The 8,247-nt window shown below is 38.3% G+C and overlaps 1 pseudogene; it reads left to right on the plus strand.

Moving 5' to 3' along the window:
* Positions 1-5,407: 5,407 nt before the first annotated feature.
* On the plus strand, positions 5,408-7,636 carry LOC144287473 (ATM interactor pseudogene; annotated as a pseudogene).
* Positions 7,637-8,247: the final 611 nt, after the last annotated feature.

The following is an 8,247-nucleotide window of genomic DNA, read 5'->3' on the forward strand; positions in this document are numbered from 1 at the left end:
TTATCTGATAATAGGACCCCATTTTTCCTTCTTGAAGAACTCCAGTGTTTAGTATACAAGAAGGTATACATTTATTCCAAGTAATATTTTGTTTTTTTATGATGTTACTTGGATTATTTTGAAATTTTTCATAGTCTTTTTATCAGTTCTGTGTTTTTTTTTTCTGTAATCCACTTTAATTTCCTTCTATGCCATGGATCATTTGCATGTGTTTTTATTATGTGCTTTGTGAGTTGCTCTGTATTGGCCATTTTTACTCCATTAGGGTCAGAGAACAATGCCTTATTTTATGCAACTATTTTCTGTATGGCCTAGTTCATAATCAATTCCAATCAAGTATACTGGAAAGCAATGAGGGTGGCCAGATCAGTTCCATTTTATAAGATATTATTTGTTCTGTTAACATTATCTAATCCTATGATTTAAGTTACCTGGCTGATGGCAAGATACATAATAATGAAATATTTCTATGTTATTAAGGTATTTTTCATTTCCAAATTCTATTTTAGAACATTTGAAAAATACAGTTAACTACCCCTTCCTTGTTAACCCTCTAAATAAGACACATTTTTTTTCATAAATTTACTATATTTTAAAGGATGCATGGTCATAACATTTGGCTCTAGACTTTAGCAAAGTTGTGATTTTGTTTTTTTTCCCTCATTTCTGTTTTGTCATTATTTGATCCTTTCTTCATCTGAAGTATTACTGTCCTCAATTTAGATCCATTTATTAGTCATAAGCTCTTGATTTGTCATTAATAGATTTTGATAGACTAATTCACACTGATTTGTACATAGCTGATAATGTTTAATATTTTTCCTATCATCTACTTAAGAAGCCTGATCCATACTATATTATCCATATAAAATTTTATGGATATTAAATCTATATTTAGTGTTAGAATTTAGAGGGCATACAGATGTTTTTAAGTTGCAATCATTGTTTTCACTTTTGCAGTTTTCTTTTCATTTTAGAGTCTGTGATTTTTTTTCATGTCTCAATAACTTTATAAGCCATTTGATATTTTTGTGGAATTCTTAAAATCTGTCTACATTAAATGACAGGTTTTTGCTTGTTTTTGGTAAGGTGATGTTTTCCATAAAAGGACTATGCTTTGTGGCAGGAAAGTGATTATTCTGAGGTTTCATAAATTATCATACATTTTGGTTTAACAAATAAGCCTTCAGCCATAGATTGAGTCATTTACTCTAAATAGGCTAGATTTTCAGCAGAATCTGACATAAATGCTGAAAACAAACTAATGGTTGCCAGAGAGGAGTGGGTGGGAGATGGGCATGATAAGTGAAGGGGAGTAAGAGGTACAGTTATAGAATAAGTCACGGGGATAAAAGACACAACAAAGAGTATAGTCAATGTTACTATAATAGCATTGTATGATATCAGATGGTAGGGGCACTTGTGGTGAGCACAGAATAATATAGAAATGTCAATAGTAGTTTTGATAAAAAATGTTGTGTTGGGCCTGAATGGCTCTATCAGTTAAGCATCTGTCTCTTGATTTTGGCTCAGGTCATGATCTCAGGGTCCTGATATTAGCTGCTTGGGGCTCTGCAATGGGCATGGAGCCTGCTTAAGATTCTCTCTCTCCCTCTCCCCTTGCCCTTCCCTCCTCTAAAAAAAAAGTTGTGTTATTGCATTGACTTTGATAATTAATTGTTTGGAGAGAAGAAATATCTATTGAAAATATCCCATTAAAAAAGTAAGTTATTTAAAATATGGGTATCACAGTTCTCTTCTAAATGTAGGGATTCAGGGTTGCTTGGGTGGCTCAGTTGGTTAAACATCTGCCTTAAGCTCAGATCATGATTCTCAGGGTCCCAGGATCCAGTCCTGCACCAACTCCCTGCTCAGGGAGGAGTCTGCTTGTCCTTCTTCCTCTGTTCCCTCTGTCCCTCATCCCCACTCATGCTCTCTCCCTCTTCCTCCACTCTCTTTCTCTCACTCTATTCTCTCTCAAATAAATAAAATCAAGAAAGAAAGAAAGAAAGAAAGAAAGAAAGAAAGAAAGAAAGAAGAAAGAAAGAAAGAAAAAAGAAAGAAAGAAAGAAAGAAAGAAAGAAGAAAGAAAGAAAGAAAGAAGAAAGAAAGAAAGAAAGAAAGAAAGAAAGAAAGAAAGAAAGAAAGAAAGAAAGAAAGAAGTGTAGGGATTAGATATGTTTATTTTAAAGCCTTTTCTAATATTCTAAAATTATGCCATAATAGTTAAGCTTTTAAGAATAATCAATTAAAGTTTTTAAAATCTATTTGTACAAATTTATCCCACAAAAGAAATGTTAAACTACAAAAAAATGGGGCAGTTGAAACTTTGGAAATTCAACCATCAAATTTAAGCCTGGGAAAATAGATTTTTATTTAAGATATTGGAATAAAAAACAATAATTTACTAGAATAAAAATTATTATTCTTTGAGCATCATACATAGACTGTGCAAGGATCTTTTCTCTATTTTCTTTCATTTCATTTAGTCTTCTGTGAAATTCTATTTAAAGCCAGTGTGATCTTTAAGTTCAGATCAGCCCTGCAGGGCTGCTGAACAAAATGAATAATGAGCTCAGCGGGATCTGACTAGCTATGTCTCAGTTTGTCATGCTGAAAATTAATTGAGAATGAGGAATTTGCAATAAAATTACAATGTCACATATGTAAAATATCTAATGTGCTATGCAGGATATGAACTTAAATTTATCTGCTGTATAGCTTTCTTAAAATAATTTTTATATAATTTTACAAATTCTGAAATACTAGGTAACTAAAAGGTTGAATAAATATGTTCCACAAAGTATAACAAGGCTAACACTATTTCTAATAACTATAATTTGCCAAACACTCAAAGGCTATGCATTAACTATTGCCAACATCTGGATGAAAACTGAAAATGTGAACCATTATCCATACTATGCCAATATCCCAGATGGTTTCTGTCATATAAAGAAAGATAAAAACTGTGCATATTTGACTAAAATTTTGTTTTCAACTAACTGATTTAGAGTTGTTGAAATAGTAAGTATGTGCTTGAATTTGTGCAAATTTAATTTTACCCTGATTTACTTAATATTCAATTTTGTGTTTCATAGAACTTGAACTTTTTTCAATAACGATGTAATCAATTCATAGAATAAAAATTATATGTGAAGACATATAAAAAGAAGAAATCTAAGATGAATCAGAAAATATTTTAATATAGACAAGAGAGTTTCTCACTTATATTACTTTCAACCAATTTTCAAATAAATTCATGTTGTTACTTTATTTATTTATTTATTTATTTTTGAGAGAGAGAGAGAGAGAGAGGCAGGAAGTGGCAGAGGGAGAGAGAGAAATTCAAGCTGACTCCATCCAACACAGAGACCCAGGAGGGGCTCCATGTAGGGCTTGATCCCACAACCCTGAGATCGGGACTTGAGTTGAAACCAAGAACTGGAGGCTTAACAACAGACTGAGCTACCCAGAACCCCCTATATTTGCTTTCTTAGCATGCTTTTATTTTTGAAATGCGTACATGAACAATTATTTTAAAACATCAAGAAAGTGACATCTATTTAATGGAGTAACAAACTGCTAATTCCTCATTGTTATTAATATAAGAACTACCAGGGTAATGGTTAAAATGGTAAAACATTTCATGAGCAGGGCCCCTGGGTGGCTCAGTTGGTTAAGCCTTCTACTCTTGATTTTGGCTCAGGTCATGGTCTCAGGGTTGTAAGATGGAGCCTCACATCCAGCTCCAAGCTGAGCGTGGAGCCTTTAAGATTTTCTCTCTTCCTCTCCCTCCCCACCACTTAAAGAAAGAAAAAGAAAAAGAAGAAAGAAAAAGAAAGAAAGAAAGAAAGAAAGAAAGAAAGAAAGAAAGAAAGCAAGCTTGAGGTCCCTTGGTCCTTCTGCTGCACAGGAGCCACGGTGGCCTCTGAGGGGGTGGCAGTGGGGCCCGCAGCTCTGGCCTCAGGCGCCGCGACCGTCCCGACGGCCTCTAGGGCTCCCGACGTCCAGCCGTGGGTGGGTGAGCTGTCCCGGGCGGTGGGACCGACATCCTGTGCAGGGCGCGGGGCTGCGGTAAGATCCTGCCCAACAGCCCAGTGCTCAACATGCACCTGGTCAAGAGCCACCGCCTGCAGGATGGCATAGTTAATCCAACAATAAGAAAAGACTTGTTGGCCATGTCTACGTCTTCCTCTGTGAGATTTCTCTTCATGTCTTTTGCCCATTTCATGATTGGATTGTTTGTTTCTTTGCTGTTGAGTTTACTAAGTTCTTTATAGATCTTGGAAACTAGCCCTTTATCTGATATGTCATTTGCAAATATCTTCTCCCATTCTGTAGGTTGTCTTTGAGTTTTGTTGACTGTATCCTTTGCTGTGCAAAAGCTTCTTGTCTTGATGAAGTCCCAATAGTTCATTTTTGCTTTTGTTTCTTTTGCCTTCGTGGATGTATCTTGCAAGAACTTACTATGGCCGAGTTCAAAAAGGGTGTTGCCTGTGTTCTTCTCTAGGATTTTGATGGAATCTTGTCTCACATTTAGATCTTTCATCCATTTTCAAGCACATGAGAAAATGCTCCGCATCACTTGCCATCAGGGAAATACAAATCAAAACCACAAGGAGATACCACCTCACACCAGTGAGAATGGGGAAAATTAACAAGGCAGGAAACCACAAATGTTGGAGAGGATGTGGAGAAATGGGAACCCTCTTACACTGTTGGTGGGAATGTGAACTGGTGCAGCCACTCTGGAAAACTGTGTGGAGGTTCCTCAAAGGGTTAAAAATAGATCTGCCCCACGACCCAGCAATTGCACTGTTGGGGATTTACCCCAAAGATACAGATGCAATGAAACGCCGGGACACCTGCACCCCGATGTTTATAGCAGCAGCAATGTCCACAATAGCCAAACTGTGGAAGGAGCCTTGGTGTCCATCGAAAGATGAATGGATAAAGAAGATGTGGTTTATGTATACAATGGAATATTCCTCAGCCATTAGAAATGACAAATACCCACCATTTGCTTCAACGTGGATGGAACTGGAGGGTATTATGCTGAGTGAAGTAAGTCAATCGGAGAAGGACAAACATTATATGGTCTCATTCATTTGGGGAATATAAAAAATAGTAACAGGGAATAAAGGGGAAAGGAGAAAAAATGAGTGGGAAATATCAGAAAGGGAGACAGAACATGAGAGACTCCTAACTCTGGGAAACGAACAAGGGGTGGTAGAAAGGGAAGTGGGCGGGGGGTGAGGGTGACTGGGTTACGGGCGCTGAGGTGGGCACTTGACGGAATGAGCACTGGGTGTTATGCTATATGTTGGCAAATTGAACTCTAATAATAAATAAATAAATAAATAAATAAATAAATAAATAAATAAATAAAGACTTGAAAGCCGTACCGAAATTCTACTGTTGTCCAATTGAAGGACGCCCTAGAAGCCCTGACAGACCATTTTCTCTCGTAAAACAGCACTTTATGAAAATGCATGCTGAAAAGAAGCATAAATGCAGTAAGTGCAGCAATTCCTATGGCACAGAATGGGACTTGAAAGGCATGCAGAGGATTGTGGCAAGACCTTCCAGTGCACACGCGGCTGTCTCTATGCCAGTAGAACTGCTTTACAGTCCCACATCTACCGCACTGCACATGAGATCCCAGCAGAGCACAGGGATCTACCGAGTAAAAAAAGGAAAACAGCTGCCTGCACAGCCAGAAGTTGTCCAGTAAGACCACTGAGTCCCTAAGCACCCAACCAGTTCCCAAACCAGACACTCAGGAACTGGAAACTTCAGAAATAAAGCTGGTTGCATCTTTTGAAGACTCTTGCAACTCTAATGCCAGAAAGCAGACTTTCACACCACCTCCAAGATACTCTCAGAAGTTGCTTTTACCCAAGCCCAAAGTGGCTCTGATGAAATTTCCTGTTATGCAGTTTTCTCCCGTGCCTGTCTTCGTGCCTACAGCCGACTCCTGGGCTCAGCCTGTGGTGTTGGGTGTAGATCATCAAGGTTCTGCCCCAGGTGCTGTGTACATACTGCCCTTGTCAGTAGGAACCCTCATCCTTGGCCTAGATTCAGAGGCTACCTGTCTTAAAGAGAGTCTCCCTCTTTCAAAAATTGTAAGTCCTGTGGCAATGAAGCCAATTAGTACAGGTGTTCAAGTGAACTTGGGTAAGAGCCTGTCTGATCCTTCACAAGAACTAGGGAACACCTGTCAGAAGAACAGCATTTCTTCCATCAACATACAGACGGACCTGTCTTACACCACACCACACTTCCTACCTTCCACATAGTGGGTTGGCCCTATTCCTCTGTACCTTCTTGTTTTCAAGAAGATTTGACATTTGGTTCTCAAGTCTCCCTTCCCATAGCGTTCGTATGCAAACGTTTTTGCCCAGTTCTAAGGTGACCTCATCCATAGCTGCTCAGACTGATGCATTTATAGATGCCTGTTACCAGTCAGGTGGGATCTCCAGAGAAACCCAGACCAGTGGAGTGCAGAATCTGACAGATAACTAAGTACAGATGGACCAACCTGTAATGCATGGAGACATTTTTGAGAGCGTCCATCCATCCTATGGTGTTTCTACAGACAGTATTATAGGCAGCAGCTTAGTAGCAGAAACTGTCACTCATGATTTGTTACCTCAGAACCACCCTAACACTTTAAATCAAGATCTTGAGAAATCTGCACCAATTATAAACTTCAGTGCACAGCACAGTATGCTTCCTTCACAGAACATGACAGATAATCATACCCAAACTATAGATTTATTAAGTGATTAGGAAACATCTTGTCAAGTAATCTGCTCAGTCAGACACTGGACAATCATAGTCTTTTGTCTGACACGAGTACTGGACCTGACCCCCAGCTTCCATCTGGCCCTACCCAGAATCCTGCAATGAGTTTTGATATTGAAGAGTTCTTGTCGGCCTCAAATATCCAGACTCAAACCAAAGAGAGTGAGCTTAACACCATGACCACTGAGCCTGTCTTGGAATCGCTGGACATAGAAACCCAAATGGACTTCTTCCTTGCAGACACCCGTGCTCAGTCCTATAGTTGTAGGGGAGATTCTAACTTTTTAGGCCTTGAAATGTTTGACCCACAGACACAGACAGACTTAAACTTCTTTTTAGACAGTAGCCCCCATCTGCCTCTGGGAAGTATTCTGAAACACTCCAGCTTTTCCATGAGTACTGATTCATCTGACACAGAGACCCAAACTGAAGGAATCTCCTGCTAAAAATATACCTACTGTATATTTTTATATATCTCTACTGTAGAGAGCAAAGTTCAGTTGAACAGTACAGAAACACAATGAATTCCGTCTTCGAAACCCTGGGGAGCTTGTTCTTCACCAGCAACGAAACTCAAACAGCAATGGATGACTTTCTTCTGGCTGATTTAGCCTGGAACACAATAGACTCTCAGTTTAGCTCTGTAGAAATCCAGATGTGTGCCAAACTACACACGATCTCCAACTTCTGAAAATGATGTCCGTGAGTGCAATGGCTGTTACAATTTCCTTCTAGGTTTGGGAAAATGGGAGAGTGGGACAACAGTTTTAACACTATTGAATGTAGTTACTGATGCATTTACTTCGATTCTTGGAGGGTCTTTTGCCTTTTGTACTTGTAAACATGAAATTTGTGTATAAATGTGAGTGTATTATAAACCGTAAGATGTTGATCTATTAAAAAAAAAAAAGAAAGAAGTTTGAGAACATTCATTGCTTTCTTTTTTTCTCTTTTCTTTCTTTCTTTTTTTTTTTTTTTTTTTTTTTTCAAATAGGCTCCATAGGATGCTTGGGTGGCTCAGAACATTAAGCGTCTGCCTTCAGTTTAGGTCATAATCTCAGGGTCCTGGGATGGAGCCCTGAGATGCATAACCTGCTCAGGCAGGAGTCTGCTTCTCCCTCTCCCTCTCCCTTTACCCCTCCCTCTGTTCATGTTCTCTCTCTCTCTCTCAAATAAATAAATAAAATAAACAAATTATTTACTTATAAAACAAATAAAATAAACAAATTATTTATTTAGAAAATAAACAAAATAGGCTCTATGCCTCAAACTCAGGACCCTTATGTCAAGAGTTACATGCTCTATTGACTGAGCCAGCCAGGCACCCTGAGTATTCATTGTTTTTAAAGAAATCTATGTTTGTAAACACATTCTTGTGTATATAGATGCTTTAGGGCATCTAGCAGAGTTACAAAACAAAATAGCTTTTTTATAAAGAAA

Source organism: Canis aureus, chromosome 17, assembly GCF_053574225.1.
Source record: "Canis aureus isolate CA01 chromosome 17, VMU_Caureus_v.1.0, whole genome shotgun sequence".
Classification (NCBI taxonomy): Eukaryota; Metazoa; Chordata; class Mammalia; order Carnivora; family Canidae; genus Canis; species Canis aureus.